This window comes from Ranitomeya imitator, chromosome 5, assembly GCF_032444005.1.
Source record: "Ranitomeya imitator isolate aRanImi1 chromosome 5, aRanImi1.pri, whole genome shotgun sequence".
Taxonomy (NCBI): Eukaryota; Metazoa; Chordata; class Amphibia; order Anura; family Dendrobatidae; genus Ranitomeya; species Ranitomeya imitator.
In genome coordinates this window covers 410,894,091-410,917,665 of record NC_091286.1, presented here as the reverse complement: position 1 = coordinate 410,917,665, position 23,575 = coordinate 410,894,091, and the positions used below count along the sequence as shown (strand labels likewise).

The 23,575-nt window shown below is 44.9% G+C and overlaps 1 long non-coding RNA gene across 1 annotated transcript; it reads left to right on the top strand.

The window, feature by feature from the left end:
- The first annotated feature begins 21,605 nt into the window (after positions 1–21,605).
- LOC138638043 (uncharacterized) lies at positions 21,606–22,346 on the top strand. The gene is made up of 2 exons (XR_011312437.1): positions 21,606–21,931; positions 22,168–22,346. It is a non-coding gene; the product is annotated as an uncharacterized lncRNA (long non-coding RNA).
- The last annotated feature ends 1,229 nt before the right edge of the window (positions 22,347–23,575 follow it).

The window sequence follows — 23,575 nt, the reverse complement described above, 5'->3', positions numbered from 1 at the left end:
GTGGGAACTCTGCAGACCGCAATCCCTAATCCTCTCCAAACAACACTAGAGGCAGCCGTGGATTGCGCCTAACTCTGCCTATGCAACTCGGCACAGCCTGAGAAACTAACTAGCCTGAAGATAGAAAATAAGCCTACCTTGCCTCAGAGAAATACCCCAAAGGAAAAGGCAGCCCCCCACATATAATGACTGTGAGTTAAGATGAAAAGACAAACGTAGAGATGAAATAGATTCAGCAAAGTGAGGCCCGACTTTCTTAACAGAGCGAGGATAGAAAGGTAACTTTGCGGTTTACACAAAACCCTAAAGAAAACCACGCAAAGGGGGCAAAAAGACCCTCCACACCGAACTAACGGCACGGAGGTACACCCTTTGCGTCCCAGAGCTTCCAGCAACAAATTAGACAAGCTGGACAGAAAAAATAGCAAACAAATAGCAAAGAAGAACTTAGCTATGCAGAGCAGCAGGCCACAGGAATGATCCAGGGAAAAGCAAGTCCAACACTGGAACATTGACAGGAAGCCAGGATCAAAGCATTAGGTGGAGTTAAGTAGAGAAGCACCTAACGACCTCACCAGATCACCTGAGGGAGGAAACTCAGAAGTCGCAGTACCACTTCCCTCCACCAACAGAAGCTCACAGAGAGAATCAGCCGAAGTACCACTTGTGACCACAGGAGGGAGCTCTGCCACAGAATTCACAACAGATAATCTCACTACAAGGGTACAAAACATTCAAGATTTTGTGGTTCAGAATCCGATGTCAGAGCCTAGGATTCCAATTTCTGATTTGTTTTTTGGTGATAGATCTAAGTTCTTGATTTTCAAAAATAATTGTAAATTGTTTCTTGCCTTGAAACCTTGCTCCTCAGGTGACCCTGTTCAACAAGTAAAGATCATTATTTCTTTGTTACGTGGTGACCCTCAAGACTGGGCATTTTCCCTTGCGCCAGGAGATCCGGCATTGCGTGATGTTGATGCGTTTTTCCTGGCGCTTGGATTGCTTTATGATGAACCTAATTCAGTGGATCAGGCAGAGAAAATCTTGCTGGCTCTGTGTCAGGGTCAGGATGAAGCGGAGATATATTGTCAGAAGTTTAGAAAGTGGTCTGTGCTCACTCAGTGGAATGAATGTGCCCTGGCAGCAATCTTCAGAAAGGGTCTCTCTGAAGCCCTTAAGGATGTCATGGTGGGATTTCCCATGCCTGCTGGTCTGAATGAGTCTATGTCCTTGGCCATTCAGATCGATCGACGCTTGCGTGAGCGTAAAGCTGTGCACCATTTGGCGGTACTATCTGAGCATGGGCCTGAGCCTATGCAATGTGATAGGACTTTGACCAGAGCTGAACGGCAAGAACATAGACGTCGGAATGGGCTATGTTTTTACTGTGGTGATTCCACTCATGCTATCTCCGATTGTCCTAAGCGCACCAGGCGTTTCGCTAGGTCTACCAACATTGGTACGGTACAGTCGAAATTTCTTTTGTCCGTTACTTTGATCTGCTCTTTGTCATCCTATTCTGTTATGGCATTTGTGGATTCAGGCGCTGCCCTGAATTTGATGGACTTGGAGTTTGCTAGGCGCTGTGGTTTTTTCTTGGAGCCCTTGCAGTATCCTATTCCATTGAGAGGAATTGATGCTACGCCTTTGGCCAAGAATAAGCCTCAGTACTGGACCCAATTGACCATGTGCATGGCTCCTGCACATCAGGAGGATATCCGCTTTCTGGTGTTACATAATCTGCATGATGTGGTCGTTTTGGGGTTGCCATGGCTACAGGTTCATAATCCATAATCCAGTATTGGACTGGAAATCAATGTCTGTGTCCAGCTGGGGTTGTCAGGGGGTACATGGTGATGTTCCATGTTTGTCTATTTCATCTTCCACTCCTTCTGAAGTTCCAGAGTTTTTGTCGGATTATCGGGATGTATTTGATGAGCCCAAAGCCAGTGCTCTACCTCCTCATAGGGATTGCGATTGTGCAATTAATTTGATTCCTGGTAGTAAGTTTCCTAAAGGCCGATTGTTCAATTTATCTGTGCCAGAACACACCGCTATGCGGAGTTATATAAAGGAATCCTTGGAGAAAGGCCATATTCGCCCGTCGTCATCACCGTTAGGAGCAGGGTTCTTTTTTGTGGCCAAGAAGGATGGTTCTTTGAGACCTTGTATTGATTACCGCCTTCTTAATAAAATTACAGTCAAATTTCAGTATCCTTTGCCGTTGCTGTCTGATTTGTTTGCTCGTATTAAAGGGGCTAGTTGGTTCACCAAGATAGATCTTCGAGGGGCGTATAATCTTGTGCGTATTAAACAAGGAGATGAATGGAAAACAGCATTTAATACGCCCGAGGGCCATTTTGAGTACCTGGTTATGCCATTCGGGCTTTCCAATGCTCCATCAGTATTTCAGTCCTTTATGCATGACATCTTCCGAGAGTACCTGGATAAATTCCTGATTGTGTATTTGGATGATATTTTGGTCTTTTCGGATGATTGGGAGTCTCATGTGAAGCAGGTCAGAATGGTGTTCCAGGTCCTTCGTGCGAATTCCTTGTTTGTGAAGGGGTCAAAGTGTCTCTTTGGAGTTCAGAAGGTTTCATTTTTGGGGTTCATTTTTTCCCCTTCTACTATCGAGATGGACCCTGTTAAAGTCCAGGCCATTTACGATTGGACTCAGCCGACATCTGTGAAGAGCCTGCAAAAGTTCCTGGGCTTTGCTAATTTTTATCGGCGCTTCATCGCTAATTTTTCTACTGTTGCTAAACCGTTGACTGATTTGACCAAGAAGGGTGCTGATGTGGTCAATTGGTCTTCTGCAGCTGTAGAGGCTTTTCAGGAGTTGAAGCGTCGTTTTTCTTCTGCCCCTGTGTTGTGCCAGCCAGATGTTTCGCTCCTGTTTCAGGTTGAGGTTGATGCTTCTGAGATTGGAGATGCTTCTGAGATTGGCTGTTTTGTCGCAAAGAAGTTCTGATGGCTCGGTGATGAAGCCATGTGCTTTCTTTTCCAGAAAGTTTTCGCCTGCTGAGCGTAATTATGATGTTGGTAATCGTGAGTTGTTGGCCATGAAGTGGGCATTCGAGGAGTGGCGTCATTGGCTTGAAGGAGCCAAGCATCGCGTGGTGGTCTTGACAGATCACAAGAATTTGACTTATCTTGAGTCTGCCAAACGGTTGAATCCGAGACAGGCTCGATGGTCGTTATTTTTCTCCCGTTTTGATTTTGTGGTTTCGTACCTTCCGGGCTCTAAGAATGTGAAGGCTGATGCCCTGTCAAGGAGTTTTGTGCCTGACTCTCCGGGTGTTCCTGAGCCGGCGGGTATTCTCAAAGAGGGGGTAATTTTGTCTGCCATCTCCCCTGATTTGCGGCGGGTGCTGCAAAAATTTCAGGCTGATAGACCTGACCGTTGCCCAGCGGAGAAACTGTTTGTCCCTGATAGATGGACTAGTAGGGTTATCTCTGAGATTCATTGTTCAATGTTGGCTGGGCATCCTGGAATCTTTGGTACCAGAGATTTGGTGGCTAGATCCTTTTGGTGGCCGTCTTTGTCACGGGATGTGCGTTCTTTTGTGCAGTCCTGTGGGACTTGTGCTCGGGCTAAGCCCTGCTGTTCTCGTGCCAGTGGGTTGCTTTTGCCCTTGCCGGTCCCGAAGAGGCCCTGGACGCATATTTCTATGGATTTTATTTCGGATCTCCCCGTCTCTCAAAAGATGTCGGTCATTTGGGTGGTTTGTGATCGCTTTTCTAAGATGGTCCATTTGGTACCTTTGTCTAAATTGCCTTCCTCCTCTGATTTGGTGCTATTATTTTTCCAGCATGTGGTTCGTTTACATGGTATCCCGGAGAACATCGTTTCTGACAGAGGTTCCCAGTTTGTTTCGAGGTTTTGGCGATCCTTTTGTGCAAGGATGGGCATTGATTTGTCTTTTTCCTCGGCTTTCCATCCTGAGACAAATGGCCAAACCAAACGAACTAATCAAACTTTGGAAACATATCTGAGATGCTTTGTTTCTGCTGATCAGGATGATTGGGTGTCCTTTTTGCCATTGGCTGAGTTCGCCCTTAATAATCGGGCCAGCTCGGCTACTTTGGTTTCGCCGTTTTTCTGCAATTCTGGTTTCCATCCTCGTTTCTCTTCAGGGCAGGTTGAGTCTTCGGACTGTCCTGGTGTAGATACTGTCGTGGATAGGTTGCAGCAGATTTGGACTCATGTGGTGGACAATTTGACATTGTCCCAGGAGAAGGCTCAACGTTTCGCTAACCGCCGGCGCTGTGTGGGTCCCCGACTTCGTGTTGGGGATTTGGTTTGGTTGTCGTCTCGTTATGTTCCTATGAAGGTTTCCTCTCCTAAGTTTAAGCCTCGTTTCATTGGTCCGTATAAGATTTCTGAGGTTATCAATCCTGTGTCATTTCGTTTGGCCCTTCCTGCTTCTTTTGCCATCCATAATGTGTTCCATAGGTCGTTATTGCGGAGATACGTGGCGCCTGTGGTTCCATCCGTTGATCCTCCTGCCCCGCTGTTGGTTGAGGGGGAGTTGGAGTATGTGGTGGAGAAGATTTTGGATTCTCGTGTTTCGAGACGGAAACTCCAGTACCTGGTCAAGTGGAAGGGTTATGGTCAGGAAGATAATTCCTGGGTTTTTGCCTCTGATGTTCATGCTGCCGATCTGGTTCGTGCCTTTCATTTGGCTCATCCTGGTCGGCCTGGGGGCTCTGGTGAGGGTTCGGTGACCCCTCCTCAAGGGGGGTTACTGTTGTGAATTCTGTTGTCGGGCTCCCTCCTGTGGTCATGAATGGTACTTCGGCTGGTTCTGTCCATGGACTTCCTCTGGTGGCTGTTTCTGAGTTTTCTTCCACAGGTGACGAGCTTAATTCGTTAGCTGGTTGCTCTATTTAACTCCACTTAGATCTTTGCTCCATGCCACCTGTCAATGTTCCAGTATTGGTCTAGTTCACTCCTGGATCGTTCTTGTGACCTGTCTTCCCAGCAGAAGCTAAGTTCCAGCTTGTATTTCTTTGGTTTGCTATTTTCCTGTCCAGCTTGCTATTTTTTTTGTTGTCTTGCTTGCTGGAAGCTCTGGGACGCAGAGGGAGCGCCTCCGCACCGTGAGTCGGTGCGGAGGGTCTTTTTGCGCCCTCTGCGTGGTCTTTTTGTAGGTTTTTGTGCTGACCGCAAAGTAACCTTTCCTATCCTCGGTCTGTTCAGTTAGTCGGGCCTCACTTTGCTAAATCTATTTCATCTCTGTGTTTGTATTTTCATCTTACTCACAGTCATTATATGTGGGGGGCTGCCTTTTCCTTTGGGGAATTTCTCTGAGGCAAGGTAGGCTTTATTTTTCTTTCTTCAGGGCTAGCTAGTTCCTTAGGCTGTGCCGAGTTGCATAGGGAGCGTTAGGCGCAATCCACGGCTATTTCTAGTGTGTTTGATAGGATTAGGGATTGCGGTTAGCAGAGTTCCCACGTCCCAGAGCTCGTCCTTAATTATCAGTAACTATCAGGTCATTCCGTGTGCTCTTAACCACCAGGTCCATTATTGTCCTGACCACCAGGTCATAACAGGTGTTGCACTCTCCCCCATTACATCCAGTACTCCCAGACTGGGAAAACGAAAACAATAATACAGGTTAAAGATATTGCAAAACATTTTTGAAGTGCACTTGAACAGATTAAACAGGTATAAAATGTTTGCTTCCCTTTATGGGAGGTTATGACCTTGGAACATTGCAAAACATATATACAAGTACAAAATATTAGGTTTACCCAAAATGTAGCATATATTAACTATCTGACTTATAAAATACGACTCTTCTCCCTTTTACGGGTTAACTTTTCTAGAAATACTAAAGACTAGCACTTTCTTAATCAAAGTGCAACAAGATCAACATTTTGTATTCTGAGGTTGTGCAACATTTACTATTGCAAACATTCAAGCATTCCAACATCACATTAGTAACATTTTCATTCAGCAAATTGTGAGATCTCTTTCACCAACAACAGCAGTGATGCGGTGGATCCGTTCTAAACCCCCAACGTAGGTCTTCAGTGGGCTGCAAGGCATAAGTGGTCTCCTTTCTGGACCGCTTCTTCGGCCACGCCTAATGGTTTGTCTTCTCGGTCCCTTTAAGACAAACAACTCTGTAGTGCAAACAACAAGAAACAGTTTCTTCAATGGTTACTTGTAAAACCAGTAGAAAGCACCTTATGAGGTGCCAACTATTTACGATGGAAAGTTTGTGGACCATTCACTGTCCATGGCCTCAGTGTCTTTTCAAACGAATTAACTTTAAAACTTTAACAGTCATTTTGAGCTTTCAGTAACAATGGTTTATTCCTCTACTTCCTCTTCCAGGGTAGCTGCTGCTGGTGCTACTCCCTGACCGGGAAAACTCAGGATCGTACCTTTCAACTGGTACGTCGTACCATGGCACATTGGTTGGTTCCACCACTGGTGTCTGGATGGACCTATGACATTTGGTAACTGGCCTGGCCAGGCCAGAGATTGTTGCCTCTCCTGCTCCTCCCGCCATTTGCAGTGCCCCCACCAGATTATAATGGAGATTTCTCCTTGGAGCGCTATCATGTCCTCCTCCGTTGTTCCCTCTTCAAACACCATGAGTTCAGTATAGTTAACCCGGGCCCAATGGTTGGAACTAGCGGGGCTGCCATCTCAACCAAGCTACCATCCCCCCGGTCCCAGTACAGTCGACGATCTGCTCCTCCGGGGAAATCTTGAAAAATTATATTCTCAAAGCACAATCATTAACAATTCCGAAAAGAGGGAAGAATAGGAAGCATTTAACCCTTCCCGACCTTTGACGCAGCGTATGCGTCATGAAAACCTGTGCCAATCCGACCTGTGACGCAGCATATGCGTCATGGTCGAATCGCGCTCCTGCAGGCCGGGTGAAAGGGTTAACTGTAATTTCACCCGACCTGCAGGGACAGGGGGAGTGGTACTTGAGCCCAGGGGTGTTGGCTTCGCCCCCCCTTGGCTACTATCACTCTGATTGGCTGTTGAAAGTGACGTTTCACTTTCAATCAGAGCGATAGTAATATTTTACCAATGAAAATTGGTGAAATATTACAATCCAGCCATGGCCGATGCTGCAATAGCATCAGCCATGGCTGGAGATCGCGATCTGCCCCCTCCACTGCCACCGATCTCCTCCCCTCCGTCCTGTCATTGCTGTCCTCCCCTCCCCTCCGTCCTCCTGTCCGCTCCCCCCACAGTCCGATCCCCCCCCCGCTGTCCGATTTACCCCCCTCATACTTACCGAACTCTGGTGTCCCTCCCGGTGTCCGTCCGTCTGCTCTATGGGCACCGCCATCTTCCAAAATGGCGGGCGCATGCGCAGTGCGCCCGCCGAATCTGCCGGCCGGCAGATTCATTACAAGTACATTTTGATCGCTGTGATAGCTTCTATCACAGCGATTAAAATAAAAAAATAATAAATAAACCCCCCCTTTATCACCCCCATAGGTAGGGACAATAATAAAATAAATAAATATATATATATATATTTTTCCACTAGGGTTAGAGCTAGGGTTAGGATTAGGGCTAGGGTTAGCGTTAGGGCTAGAATTAGGGTTAGAACTAGGGTTAGGGTTAGAATTAGGCTATGGTGCGGATTGGGCTGCGGATCCGCAGCGTATTGGCCGCTGCGGATCTGCAGCGGATTGGCCGCTGCGGATTCGTTGCAGTTTTCCATCAGGTTTACAGTACCATGTAAGTAAAGAAGCTGCGGAGACACCATCACGTGTTTCTCGACGCAAGCAGTGAATAGCCAGGCCTTTCCCCGGGAAGGAACAACCACGGGAAGGGCAGCATCCTATGAAGGAAAGCCACCTATGCCAAGCATGGTATCCATCCACAGACAGCTGTTTCGGGGTTTTTGCCCCTCATCAGTGTGGAGTAGGAATCTGGCTATTAGGAGCAGTGCCTAGTAAAAAGGCTATAAAGGCACAGATGATTGGCCTCGGGGAGACCAAAACATCCAACACCGTGGAGACACCATCACGTGTTTCTCAACGCAGTGATTCCAGAACACTGCCCCCATCCCTTATGGGAAATATGCAGATGCAAGTAAAGAAGCTGCGGAGACACCATCACGTGTTTCTCGACGCAAGCAGTGAATAGCCAGGCCTTTCCCCGGGAAGGAACAACCACGGGAAGGGCAGCATCCTATGAAGGAAAGCCACCTATGCCAATCATGGTATTCATCCACAGACAGCTGTTTCGGGGTTTTTGCCCCTCATCAGTGTGGAGTAGGAATCTGGCTATTAGGAGCAGTGCCTAGTAAAAAGGCTATAAAGGCACAGATGATTGGCCCATGAGGGATGGGGGCAGTGTTCTGGAATCACTGCGTTGAGAAACACGTGATGGTGTCTCCGCGGTGTTGGATGTTTTGGTCTCCCCGAGGCCAATCATCTGTGCCTTTACAGTACCATGTAAACCTATGGAAAACCAAATCCGCTGTGCCCATGGTGTGGAAAATACCGTGCGGAAAAGCTGTGCTGTATTTTCCGCAGCATGTCAATTCTTTGTGCGGATTCCGCAGCGTTTTACACCTGTTCCTCAATAGGAATTCGCATGTGAAATCTGCACAAAAAACACTGGAAATCCGCGGTAAATCTGCACGTAAAACGCAGTGCCCTTTACTAGAGTTGAGCGACTTTTACATTTTTAGGATCGAGTCGGGTTTCGCGAAACCAAACAAGTAGGCCAAATGCAGTTTAATATCCGAAACAGGATGAAAATTGAGGCTCAGCTTTGTTCAGTGGAGGAGAAGAGCAAGGAGCGGCAGACACCGTTAGTAGGCCCAACCAAACAAGTAGGCCAAATGCAGTTTAATATCCAAAACAGGATGAAAATTGAGGCTCAACTTTGTTCAGTGGAGGAGAAAAGCAAGGAGCGGCAGACACCGTTACTAGGAGGCCCAAGCAAACAAGTAGGCCAAATGCAGTTTAACCCCTTTCTGTCATTCGACGTACTATTCTGTCCATGTGGGGTGGGCCTTACTTCCCAAGGACGGAATAGTACGTCCAGCGCGATCGGCTGCGCTCATGGGGGGAGCGCAGCCGATCGCGGCCGGGTGTCGGCTGCCTATCTCAGCTGACATCCGGCACTATGTGCCAGGAGCGGTCACGGCCCGCCCCCAGCACATTAACCCCCACATTAACATGAACGCGGTGTGCCGGCGGTATAGGGAAGTATCGCGCAGGGAGGTGGCTCCCTGCGGGCTTCCCTGAGACCCCCGCAGCAACGCTATGTGATCATGTTGCTCCGGGGGTCTCCTACCTCTTTCCCTGCTGCAGGCCCCGAATCCAAGATGGCCGCGGCATCCGGGTCCTGCAGGGAGGGAGGTGGCTTACCAAGTGCCTGCTCAGAGCCGGCGCTTGGTAAGCCTGCAGTGCTCTAAGTCAGATCGCTGTGCAAACTGTGAGATCAGCGATCTGTGATGTCCCCCCCTGAAAGTTTAAAAAAAATTTCCACATGTGTAAAAATGAAAAAAATAAAATAAATCCTAAATAAAGAAAAAAAAATATTATTCCCATAAATACATTTCTTTATCTAAATAAAAAAACAAACAATAAAAGTACACATATTTAGTATCGCCGCGTCCGTAATTACCCGACCTATAAAACTGGCCCACTAGTTAACCCCTTCAGTAAGCACTGTAAAAAAAAGTTAAAAAAACGAGGCAAAAAACAAACGCTTTATTATCATACCGCTGAACAAAAAGTGGAATAACACGCGATCAAAAAGACAGATATAAATATCCATGGTACCGCTGAAAACGTCATCTTGTCCCGCAAAAAACGAGCCGCCATACAGCATCATCAGCAAACAAATAAAAAAGTTATAGTCCTCAGAATAAAGCGATGCAAAAATAATTATTTTTTCTATAAAATAGTTTTTATCGTATAAAAGCGCCAAAATATAAAAAAAGATATAAATGAGGTATCGCTGTAATCCTACTGACCCGAAGAATAAAACTGTTTTATCAATTTTACCAAACGCGGAACGGTATAAACGCCTCCCCCAAAAGAAATTCATGAATAGCTGGTTTTTGGTCATTCTGCCTCACAAAAATCGGAATAAAAAGCGATCAAAAAATGTCATGTGCCCGAAAATGTTACCAATATAAACGTCAACTTGTCCCGCAAAAAACAAGACCTCACATGACTCTGTGGACTCAAATATGGAAAGATTATAGCTCTCAAAATGTGGTTACGCAAAAAATATTTTTTGCAATAAAAAGCATTTTTCAGTGTGTGACGGCTGCCAATCATAAAAGTCCACTAAAAAAACCCGCTATAAAAGTAAATCAAACCCCCCTTCATCACCCCCTTAGTTAGGGAAAAATTTAAAAATTTAAAAAAATGTATTAATTTCTATTTTCCCATTAGGGTTAGGGCTAGTGTTATGCCTAGTGCTAGGGTTAGGGCTAGGGTTAGGGATAGGGTTGGGGCTAGGGTTAAGGCTACAGTTAGGGTTGGGGCTAAAGTTAGGGTTAGGGTTTGGGCTAAAATAAGGGTTAGGGTTGGGGCTACATTTACGGTTGGGAATAGGGTTGGGATTAGGGTTAGGGGTGTGTTTGGATTAGGGTTTCAGTTATAATTGGGGGTTTTTCACTGTTTAGGCACATCAGGGGCTCTCCAAACGCGACATGGCGTCCGATCTCAATTCCAGCCAATTCTGCGTTGAAAAAAAAAAACAGTGCTCCTTCCCTTCCGAGCTCTCCCGTGTGTCCAAACAGGGGTTTACCCCAACATATGGGGTATCAGTGTACTAAGAACACATTGGACAACAACTTTTGTGGTCCAATTTCTCCTGTTACCCTTGGGAAAATACAAAACTGGGGGCTAAAAAATAATTTTTGTGGGAATTTTTATTTTTTTTATTTTCACGGCTCTGCGTTATAAACTGTAGTGAAATACTTGGGGGTTCAAAGTTCTCACAACACATCTAGATATGTTCCTTGGGGGTCTAGTTTCCAATATGGGGTCACTTGTGGGGGGTTTCTACTGTTTAGGTACATTAGGGCCTCTGCAAACGCAATGTGACGCCTGCAGACCAATCCATTTAAGTCTGCATTCCAAATGATGCTCCTTCCCTTCCGAGCTCTGCCATGCGCTCAAACGGTGGTTCCCCCCACATATCGGGTATCAGCGTACTCAGGACAAATTGGACAACAACTTTTAGGGTCTAATTTCAACTGTTACCCTTGGAAAAATACAAAACTGGGGGCTAAAAAATAATTTTTGTGGAAAAAAAATATTTTTTATTTGCACGGCTCTGCGTTATAAACTGCAGTGAAACACTTGGGGGTTCAAAGCTCTCACAACACATCTAGATGAGTTCCTTAGGGGGTCTACTTTTCAAAATAGTGTCACTTGTGAGGGGTTTCTACTGTTTAGGTACATTAGGGGCTCTGCAAACGCAATGTGACACCTGCAGACCATTCCATCTAAGTCTGCATTCCAAATGGCGCACCTTCCCTTCCGAGCCCTCCCATGCGCCAAAACGGTGGTTCCCCCCCACATATGGGGTATCAGGGTACTCAGGACAAATTGGACAACAACTTTTGGGGTCCAATTTCTCCTGTTACCCTTGCGAAAATACAAAACTGGGGGCTAAAAAATAATTCTTGTGGGAAATTTTTTATTTTTTTATTTTTACGGCTCTGCATTATAAACTTCTGTGAAGCCCTAGGTGGGTCAAATTGCTTACCACACATCTAGATTAAGTTCCTTAGGGGGTCTACTTTCCAAAATGGTGTCACTTGTGGGGGGTTTCAATGTTTAGGCACATCAGTGGCTCTCCAAACGCAACATGGCGTCCCATGTCAATTCCTGTCAATTTTGCATTGAAAAGTCAAACGGCGATCCTTCCCTTCCGAGCTCTCCCATGCGCCCAAACAGTGGTTTACCCCCACATATGTGGTATCAGCGTACTCAGGACAAATTGTACAACAACTATTCGGGTCCAATTTCTTCTCTTACCCTTTGGAAAATAAAAAATTGGGGGCGAAAAGATCATTTTTGGGAAAAAATATGACTTTTTATTTTTATGGCTCTGCATTATAAACTTCTGTGAAGCCCTAGGTGGGTCAAAGTGCTCACCACACATCTAGATAAGTTCCTTAGGTGGTCTACTTTCCAAAATGGTGTCACTTGTGGGGGGTTTCAATGTTTAGGCACATCAGGGGCTCTCCAAACGCAACATGGCGTTCCATCTCAATTCCAGCCAAATTTGCATTGAAAAGTCAAATGGCGCTCCTTCCCTTCCGAGCTCTGTCATGCGCCCAAACAGTTGTTTACCCCCACATATGAGGTATCGGCGTACTCAGGACAAATTGTACAACAACTTTTGCTGTCCATTTTCTCCTGTTACCCTTGGTAAAATAAAACAAATTGGAGCTGAAGTAAATTTTTTGTGAAAAAAAGTTTAATGTTTATTTTTATTTAAACATTCCAAAAATTCCTGTGAAACACCTGAAGGGTTAATAAACTTCTTGAATGTGGTTTTGAGCACCTTGAGGGGTGCAGTTTTTAGAATGGTGTCACACTTGGGTATTTTCTATCATATAGACCCCTAAAAATGACTTCAAATGAGATGTGGTCCCTAAAACAAATGGCGTTGCAAAAATGAGAAATTGCTGGTCAACTTTTAACCCTTATAACTCCCTAATAAAAAAAAATTGTGGTTCCAAAATTGTTCTGATGTAAAGTAGACATGTAGGAAATGTTACTTATTAAGTATTTTGTGTGACATACCTCTGTGATTTAATTGCATAAAAATTCAAAGTTGGAAAATTGCGAAATTTTAAATATTTTTGCGAAATATCCATTTTTTTCACAAATAAACGCAGGTAATATCAAAGAAATTTTACCACTAGCATGAAGTACAATATGTCACAAGAAAAATATGTCAGAATCACCAGGATCCGTTGAAGCGTTCCAGAGTTATAACCTCATAAAGAGACAGTGGTCAGAATTGTAAAAATTGGCCCGGTCATTAACATGCAAACCACCCTTGGGGGTAAAGGGGTTAATATCTGCCCTCACTCACTGGCTTTCCCTCTGTGGCGGTGAAAATTGCGCGGGAGCCCACAACATTTTTTTTCCACGATTATAGCCTTAAATTTCACCTCCAAATTTCCAAATTTTTCCTAACACAAGCTAAAACATTTATTAAAGCCTTACCTAAAAAATGGTTTTGATATGACATGGTTTACTGTATGTAAACCATGTGTCATATCATGTCAGGTTCTGTAATGATTTTTGCGCTAGGGTTAGGGTTGGGGCTAGGGCTCAGGGCTAGGGGTTAGGGCTAGGGTTGGGACTAGGGCTAGGGTTGGGATTAGGGTGAGGGCTATGGTTGGGATTAGGGTTAGGGTTGGGATTAGGGATAGAGGTGTGACAGGGTTAGTGGTGTGGTTAGGATTATGGTTAGGGTTGGGATTAGGGTGAGGGGTGTGTTGGGGTTACGTTTGGAGTTTTGAATTGGGGGGTTTCCACTGTTCCGGCACATCAGGGGCTCTGCAAACGCGAGCTGCCGTCTGATCTCAATTCCAGCCAATTCTGCGTTGAAAAAGTGAAACGGTGCTCCTTCCATTCCAAGCTGTGCCATGCGACCAATCCTATGTTTACTACCACATATGGGGTCTCCGTGTACTCAGGACAATTGTGTCCAGCTGTTATGTGTTTATAAGTTTCTCCGTTATGTGTCAGAAATATCATCACGATTCGTACCGTAGATTCTGTTGAAAGAGTTGTGTAGGGAGGGTTGTGTGTGTGCGTGCGCACATGCGTACATGGATTCATACATACCTATATCAGTTTTGCATGTGTGTTTCAGTGTGGATATATATGTATATATGTGTGTAAATATATATATGTATATATATATATATATACATATATATATATATATATAATATTTTGATTTTTTTGAAGCTACAATTAATTTGATAAAATTTATTGACTTGTATCTTAAACATTGTAGATCAAAAAACACCTGGAGGTCTGGGATTCTGCCAGTGAAGAATATAAGGGCTCATATACAAAATGCGATGCCTGGCTGGTTATTGTGACGGAAATGTATCCCCACTGGCCTCAGCTACCTAAAGCGGGAAAAAAATGATTTGTAAGTATTAATTAATTTGAATTTGTGTACTTTTTGGAAATATAGATTTTGGAAATCATGTTTTTTTTTATTGTTTCATTTCAGGGGACGACGTAAAGAAAAGGTGGAGATCTGTGACAGACAGGCTGATGAAGTCACTGAGGACACAAAGCGGCAGCTCGCCAGCCAAGAGGAGGGTGCCGTACGCAGACCAGCTGCAGTTCATTTTGACAAGCAGGAATTTGCAGAGGTAAATTATATATACCGTATATATATATATATATATATATATATATATATATATATATATATGTATATATATATATATATATATACTGTATATACTCGAGTATAAGCCAACCCGAGTATAAGCTGACCCCCCCTAATTTTGCCACAAAAAACTGGGAAAACTTATTGACTTGAGTATAAGCCTGGGGTGGAAAATGCAGCAGCTACTGGTGAATTTCAAAAATAAAAATAGATGCTCCATACCGTTCATTATTGCCCCATAGATGCTCCATATAAAGCTGTGCCATATATAATGCTCTATACCGTTCATTATGATCCCATAGATGCTCCATATAACAATGTGCCACATATAATGCTCTGCACCGTTCATTATGGCCCCATAGATGCTCCATATAAAGCTGTGCCACATATAATGCTCTGCACCGTTCATTATGGCCCCATAGATGCTCCACATAAAGCTGTGCCATGTATAATTCTCTGCACCGTTCATTATGGCCCCATAGATGCTCCATATAAAGCTGTGCCATATATAATGCTCTGCACCGTTCATTATGGCCCCATAGATGCTCCATATAAAGCTGTGCCATATATAATGCTCTGCACCGTTCATTATGGCCCCATAGATGCTCCATATAAAGCTGTGCCACATATAATGCTCTGCACCGTTCATTATGGCCCCATAGATGCTCCATATAAAGCTGTGCCCCATATATAATGCTCTGCAACGTTCATTATGGCCCCATAGATGCTCCATATAAAGCTGTGCCCCATATATAATGCTCCATACCGTTGATTATTGCCCCATCGATGCTCCATATAAAGCTGTGCAATATATAATGCTGCTGCTGCAATAAAAAAAAAATTACGAACTCACCTCTCTTCGCTCAGGACGCCGGCGCTTTCAATATTTACCTGCTCCTCGTGCGGCTCCGTCTCCAGCACTGACGCTCAGCAGAGGGCGCGCAGTGACCACGTCACCGCGCCCCCTGACCTGAGCGTCACAGCCAGAGGACGCTGGAGACGGAGCCGCACCGGAATGAGGAGTGGTAAATATTGCGCAGCGGTCCCCTCCCCGTATACTTACCTGCTCCTGGCGTGGTCCCTGCAGTCCCTGCTTCTTCCACCGCTGCATCTTCTTCCTGTATTGAGCGGTCACAGTTACCGCTCATTGCAGTCATGAATATGCGGCTCCACCTCTATAGGAGGTGGAGCCGCATATTCATGACTGCAATGAGCGGTACCATGTGACCGCTCAATACAGGAAGAAGATGCAGCGGTGGAAGAAGCAGGGACTGCAGGGACCGCGCCGGGAGTAGGTAAGTATAACTAGACAGCCCCCGCTCCCACTCCCCTGCCGACCCCCGGGTATGACTCGAGTATAAGCCGAGAGGGGGACTTTCAGCCCAAAACAATGGGCTGAAAATCTCGGCTTATACTCGAGTATATATGATATATATATTATTTCCAATGTTTCAAATAGTCTTTTATTAACAAGGCTTTTTTATTCCTTCTACAGAACTGAAGGCAATATAAGGGCCAAAATACCACCAGCCCATGAAGGCAACAGCCTGGAGAACAGTCTTGGAGAGGAGGTCGAGGACTTTCCATTGTGATCCAGTCCTCACCATATCCTCTGGGGTCCAGGCCTTCTTCTGCCACGTCATCTGCTATGTCTGAAGCTGGTACGGAATCCTCCTGTGCGGATGCCAGTTCGTCCTCTGCGGTGGAAGTGGCGTCGGTGTCTAGTGATGCTGCTCCTGCTTCTGGTGCTGTGTCAAGCTCTGCTGGTGGCGTCTCAATGCCCACTGGGATGGGGGCTAGTTCTGCCTATCCCGTGACATTGAGAAGGGCGGCACCCAAGAAGGGAAAAAAGATTGACGGTTCGACTAGTGTGGTTGAAACACTCACTAGTCGAACCCTCAATCTGATAGACAATTCTTCTCAGCAAGGTGAGCTGGACAAAATTCGGCTCATTGTTAGCCGGCCGCTTAAGGTCCATGCCACGGGACAGGCAGATCATCTACATGTCAGCAGCCAATGTTCATTTAATGGCTGTTGACATCCCATCCCCTAAACCCCTGCCACCAGTTATAATAAAGGGGATTATGAATTTATTTAATCCCCAAAGTATGCCTCCACCGCCAGCAGCAGCTGCATCGCAGCATTTTGTGCAGGCGGCTGCATAAAGGCCCAACGCTGCTGAAGCCTACAATTTTGGCCGCCCACCAGCACCTCCAACAACTGGCCATCATGCAATCTCCCCGAAGACCTGTTTCCGGGGTATGGGTACGAGCCGGAGTACCAGCAGTTTTATTGCTTTAAATTGCCTTTAACCCTTAAATTTAATAGCTACAGGCAATTTAAGGGTTAAATAGCGGGAAAAATTGGCGTGGGCTCCCGCGCAATTTTCTCCGCCAGAGTGGTAAAGCCAGTGACTGAGGGCAGATATTAATAGCCTGGAGAAGGTCCATGGTTATTGGCCCCCCTGGCTAAAAACATCTGCCCCCAGCCACCCCAGAAAAGGCACATCTGTAAGATGCGCCTATTCTGGCATTTGGCCACTCTCTTCCCATTCCCGTGTAGCGGTGGAATATGGGGTAATGAAGGGTTAATGTCACCTTGCTATTGTAAGGTGACATTAAGCCGGGTTAATAACGGAGAGGCGTCAATAAGATGCCTATCCAATTATTAATCCAATTTTAGTAAAGGGTTAATAAAACACACAGTCTGGAAAAAGTATTTTAATTAAATGATGACAACAGGTTTTTGACCATTTTTTTTATTTTACAGCAAAGGGTTAACTAGTTTGGCTGACCGGAGATGGACTGATAAGTTCATCTCCGGTCAGCCGGTGAGTCCGCGCAGCCGCAGTGACTACCGAACGAGTTCACCCAAGCAGCGCGAGCTGCATTCGGGAGAACTCGGTATACAGTGAACGGGATCACTTTACGATCCCGTTCATTGTATCGGCGGCCGCGGTTTAGAGCAGCCACATGTTATGTGGCTGCTCTAAACTCAAGATCATCATGGGACACTCGTTTATTTGGATGTTGCGGAGGGTAGGTACACGTTGTGGTTTTTTTTTTAAACTTTTTTTCTGACGAGGGATTTGTGGAATTGGGCGTATAGGTGAGTATGTTTTTTTAATTTTTTTATTTATTTTAGGTGGCGATCGGCGGGGACAGGTATGTATATTTTATTTTCACAGGTAACCACTGGTCACCAATGAAACTTTTGGGGGACTAAAATATAAGGGCCACTGGCCACCAATGAACCTTTTCTAGGGGGAGGGGGGGAATACGGGCCACTGGCCACCAATGAACCTTTTCTAGGGGGAGGGGGGAATACGGGCCACTGGCCACCAATGAACCTTTTCTAGGGGGAGGGGGGGGGAATACGGGCCACTGGCCACCAATGAACCTTTTCTAGGGGGAGGGGGGGAATACGGGCCACTGGCCACCAATTAAACTTTTTATGGGGGGGGGGCATTACTTCGGGTCGTGGATGATGTTATTTAAACAAAAAAAAAAGTGTGTGTATTTTTTTGGAAGCAGGAACAGTTCGATGGGAAATACTGCTCCCATCGAGCTGAGCCTGCTGCGACTATAGGGAATAGACATAGGCCGATGGGAGTAGTAGTAGTCTCATCAGCCTATGTCTGACAACACACATACACAATATACACAATCTACACCACACACACGGACACACACACACAAAACACACACATAGACACACACACAAAACACACACATAGACACTTACCACACTAATCATGAAAGGCACATCCAGCTGCATCCGGTCATACCAGTCCATGTTGGCAGCCATCATCCAGGAAGACGGATATTGTCTTCCTGGATTATGGGATGCTCCTGGCATGATGGGATGGCCATGTGACTTCCGGTATGCCGCATTTTTTACCTTCGCAAATCTGCTTGAATTCCGCGATTTTTTTTAGATTTGCGGAATTCAAGCGGTACAATAGAAGTTTATGGACGCGGAATCGCCGCGATTCCGCAAATTAATGAACATGCTGCGTATTTTACCGCAAATCTTTTCCGCTGCGGAAAAATACTCAGTATGTGCACAAAATTTGCGGTTTCCATTATAATTGATAGGATGCTTAATGTTAGCGTTTTTTTTTCGCGGTTTTATAGCGTTTTTATAGCGAAAAACCGTGGGAAAACCGTGAAAAAAACGCAACGTGTGCACACAGCCTTGAGGATTTCTGTCACCAACAACCAGCCTGGCCGTCCCAAACACCCCCCTTCCCTGCCCTCTTGACAGGTGGTTATAACGTCTGTTCTTGATAGACATGTTTGGACAATGTCCTAATTTACTATATAAGTCTAGCTAAGACTTTTGGTATATATGTTTCTTATATATCTAATGTTTTTAAAAAAATTGTTATGGAAAACTGTGTCTGTGGTCATTTTTAAAAAAAATAAATGGAGTATATGCTTAATTAGAGTTCGGGTACTGTGGGTAATGGGAACAGGAAAAGTGTCAGTCACAAAGAGTCAAAAACTCATGTGTCTGGCAGTATGGGGGGCACTGTATCTGGCAGTATTGTGGGGCACTGTGGCAGTATTATGGGGCACTGTGGCAGTATTATGGGGCCACTGTGGCAGCATTATGGGGGAAATGTGTTTGGCAGTATGAGGGCACTTTATTTAGCAGTATTATGGGGCACTGTGAAAGTATTATGGGGCCACTGTGGCAGCATTATGGGGGCAATGTGTCTGGAAGTATGGGGCACTGTGAAAGTATTATGGGGCCACTGTGGCATCATCTTTATGGGGCCAATGTGTCTGGCAGTATTATGGGGCACGGAAGCAGTAAACAAAATGGAGAAGAGGGGTTGAACTAGAAAATGACCTCATAGAGGCCTCATTTTTTTAACCCAACTTTGTGTTAAAAAATGCTTAAAAATGCTTAGAAAAAACGCATGAAAAACGGATGAAAAACACATCAAATCCGCATGGGTTTTTCCTGGGAAGGGTATGCGGTTTTGATCAGAAAAAAATCTGCTTGTATTCTGCAATGTAGGCACATAGCCTAAGGCTGCTTTCACACATCTGTTTTTTGCCGTCAGGCACAATCCGTCAAATTTTGAAAAAAATGGATGCAGCAAAAGTTGCCACCGGATCCGTTTTTTTCATAGACTTGTATTAGCGACGGATGGCTTCACGTTTCATCCGTTTTTCGCCGGATCCGTTGAAAATTGTCTTTCCAACGGTCAGAGAAAATGGACATATTAACGTTTTTTTGTGTCCGTCGCTTGCTATAGTGGAACCCTATGGCACTGGATCCGTCAAATGACAGAAAACAGTGACGGATTCCGTTTTTAAAACTAAGCATGCGTTTTCCATTCTGGGGTCTCTCTCCCCCCTGGATCAGCTAGTCAGATCCGGTGAAAAAACGGATCAGTCGCATCAGTTTTTCACAATTTGCGACGGATCGCTTTTTTCAAAATTCGCCGGATTGAGCCTGACTGCAAAAAAACTGATGTGTGAATGTAGCCTAAGACGGGCGGTATGCGTACCACTTCTCCTGTGTGGCATGCATCTTCCTAGAAATGCTCCTCCAGACAATTACTGGAATAGTATTTCTGGAGCACGAAACACTGAATTTGACATGCAGCTATGACCATTCCCGGTCTCCTCCCCAGCATCACCCATTAGGTACAACCAATTTAAGCTGGCATGAAATGTTGCAAACGTTTTGAGCTACAACGCGTTGTGTAAAAATGTTGCAACTTTACAAGCTTTAATGCCAGTGTGCAGATGTAAAAGCTTTGATGAACTGGCTCCTGTGTTTTTAATCGCCAGCACTAATCTTGGTAATTTAATAACCTTTGCCCAAATGACTGCTCAGCCAGACATTTAGGCCGGCTTCACACTTGCGAGGAAAGTTCCCACGATCAATGAACATCCAGCAGAGGGCGCCTCACCGCAAATGAAGCTAAATATAGCTCATTGATCTATATTTAGACTCATTCCCCAGGGTTTTGCAGCGAGGAGTAGCATTGCATTAGCAAAGCTCCTTGCTGCAAAATGTTTTAACCCCTTCAGATGGATTTACATCGTTGGACGTTACAGATCTGCGGAGGGTAAGTATATTGTTGGTTTATTATGTTTTTTCTTTCACAGAACGAGGGTCTTCAGTGACTGGATTGGGCGTAGAATAAAATACTCCAACAACCATTGTTTTTATTTCATTAAAATAATTTTAAATAATGTGTTTGTGTTTTATTTAACCCTTTACTACAATTGGATTAATAATGGATAGGTGTCATAATTGACGCCTCTCCATTATTAATTAGGCTTAATGTCACCTTACAATAGCAAGGTGGCATTAACCCTTCATTACCCCATATCCCACCGCTACACGGGAATGGGAAGAGAGTGGCCAAGTGCCAGAATAGGCGCATCTTCCAGATGTGCCTTTTCTGGGGTGGCTGGGGGCAGATATTTTTAGCCAGGGGGGGGCCAATAACCATGGACCCTCTCCAGGCTATTAATATCTGCCCTCAGTCACTGGCTTTACTACTCTGGCGGAGAAAATTGCGCGGGAGCCCACGCCAATTTTTTCCGCCATTTAACCCTTTATTTTAAGAGCTAGAACGGCCAAATTTTGCAGATACACTCTACTGACATTAGTAGTGTGGAATCTGCAAAAAAATGGAGAGAATACATGGTTTACTGTATGTAAACCATGTCTCAAATCATGTCGGGTTTTAGGAAGGAGAAAGAAAAAGCCGGTAATTGAATTACTGGCTTTCAAGCTGTATAGCGCTGGAAAAAATAATATATATACATATATGTGTCTAATGACATATATATATCTATATATATATATATATATCTATATATATATATATATATAGACAGTATATATATATATTTTTTTCTTTTTGGGACACATGGATCATTTCTATAGCGGTATGTTGGTTTTGCAAGCCTGCGAGAAAACCACGCAGTACGGATGCCATACGGATTACATACGGAGGATGCCATGCGCAAAAAACGCTGACACACCCTGCCTACGGAGGAGCTACGGACCACTATTTTCGGGACATTTCAGCGTATTACGGCCGTAATATACGGACCGTATTTTCATACGCTGAGTGTGAAGCCGGCCTTAAATGTGGAGAATTACTATGTAATCATATCAGCACCTGTGGTCTGCCTGACTGGCTATCATTAGCTGTGTAAGTAGAGGCCTAAAAAAGTTCCGACCATCAGCTGAGAAATCGCACGCACGCCATTATATACTGCAGCGCTCTCGCCAATCGCGCGCGCAGCATTCATTTCCAGATCCCACCGCTATCACAAAATGGCGCTCAAACAAGACTACATTTCCCAGCGTGCACCGCCTTCAGCCTCTGAGGCGGAAGTGGCTATATTGTCCACGCCTCGTTTCCTGGCTTTCTGTAAACGTGCTTGCCATATCGGGGCAGGTAGTGATGCTGCACGGCTGGCCGGCTGGCCTTGTGTGTTTCCCGCTCTTTTTGTATTGCAGATGTGGCGCCTTACAGAAAAGTCTGAGGTAATTGTCTCTCTAGCGGTTTATATTGGGATGTGCACACTTTGCTTTAATAATACCCACTATAATTGTTATTGGGTGTTTCTGCCCTGTGTGCCAGAGTGAGTCTCCCCAGACAGCCTGAGCTCATCCTGCCGTGGCTGCCTAGGTTCGCAGTGGGAGATACATGTCCTATACAGGTCGGGAAGTCGCTCTTTCTGGGATTTACATGGCGTTTATACCTGTTTTTTCTGTTACAGGTTGTCTTTTCTGTGGGGCCTCACACTAGAATCTGAGGTAATGTATGGTCACTGAAAAATGTGCTTCCAGTATGGATATAATCTACACATTTTGCTTCACTTACACCTAAGGCCTATATGTCCTATATTAAAGCAACAGCCTGACATGACCTCTTAAGGTCACACTTTTTTTTTCTGTATATTTGTGTAAAACTGCTATGTTTTAGAATACCAACAAAATGACGAGGCTGAAGTTGGTTTCTTATTTGTAGCTGAAGTTGGCTTTAGGCTACTTTCATACTTGGTTTTTCAGCTTTCCGTCACAATCCGTCGATTTTTGAGAATGCAGGATCCTGCATTTTCCCATAGACTTGTATAAGCGACGGATTGTGACGGATAGCCATCCGTTTCATCCGTCGTTCACTGGATCCATCGGAATATAGCGGTCCGTCGTGTGGAGAAAACGTTCATAGGAACGTTTTTTTTCTGCACGTCGGAAAATCGGTCAGGGAGGCATCCTGCGCTGCTCGTCGTCGGCTATAATGGAAGCCTATGGACACAGGATCCGTCGCACACAGGAATCCAGCGACATATCACGTTTTTCCCCTCGGAGCATGCCCGGAAGGATTTTCAAATCCTGGAAAAAGTCAGTCCCTCTCTCCCCCCCGACACTTAATTCCCAGAAACTTCTCCATTCAAATTGTGGACGACGCATTACACCGGATGCATCACACACGTTTTACGTGATATCCGTCGATACGTCATTTTGATGTAGAGCAGAAGACAGTGTGAAAGAAGCATTTGTTAGTTTCCTATTCTGCATTTTATTCTGTTTTTTATAGGTTTAACAAAAAATAAGTATCACAATAATAACATACAATGCAGAGAGATGCCCTGATGTGAGTACACTTAAAAACAGCTACAAAAATTATAAAACTGGCACAAAAATGGGCACCAATGGGCGTTAATCAAAGGCTTAAATTACTTTGGGCCACTGATATCACAGTGCAGACATATAGAACAGGGAGTCCCACATCAAAACCAGGTATTTTCAGCCTGGGCATCAGAACTGGCATCAAAGTGGTCAAACAGCCCGTTTTCACACATTTGAATAACTGATGGTTTGTAAGGGGTTAATGACTGGGCTACTGATCTCACACTTAGAATACACAGATAGTGATGCCCTGCATCAAACTCAGGTCCCTATAGCCTGTCCCAAATGGGTTCTGGGCATCAGAATTGTCATCAAAGTGGGCAAAAAGCCACTTTTCACGGATATGAGTAAGTACCTTATATTTATAAAGGGATAAATCGGCAGTTTGCCCACTTTGGTGCCAGTTCTGATGCCAGAACCCATTTAGGCTAGGCTATAGGGACCTGGTTTTATTATTTATATAGCACCATTAATTCCATGGTGCTGTACATGAGA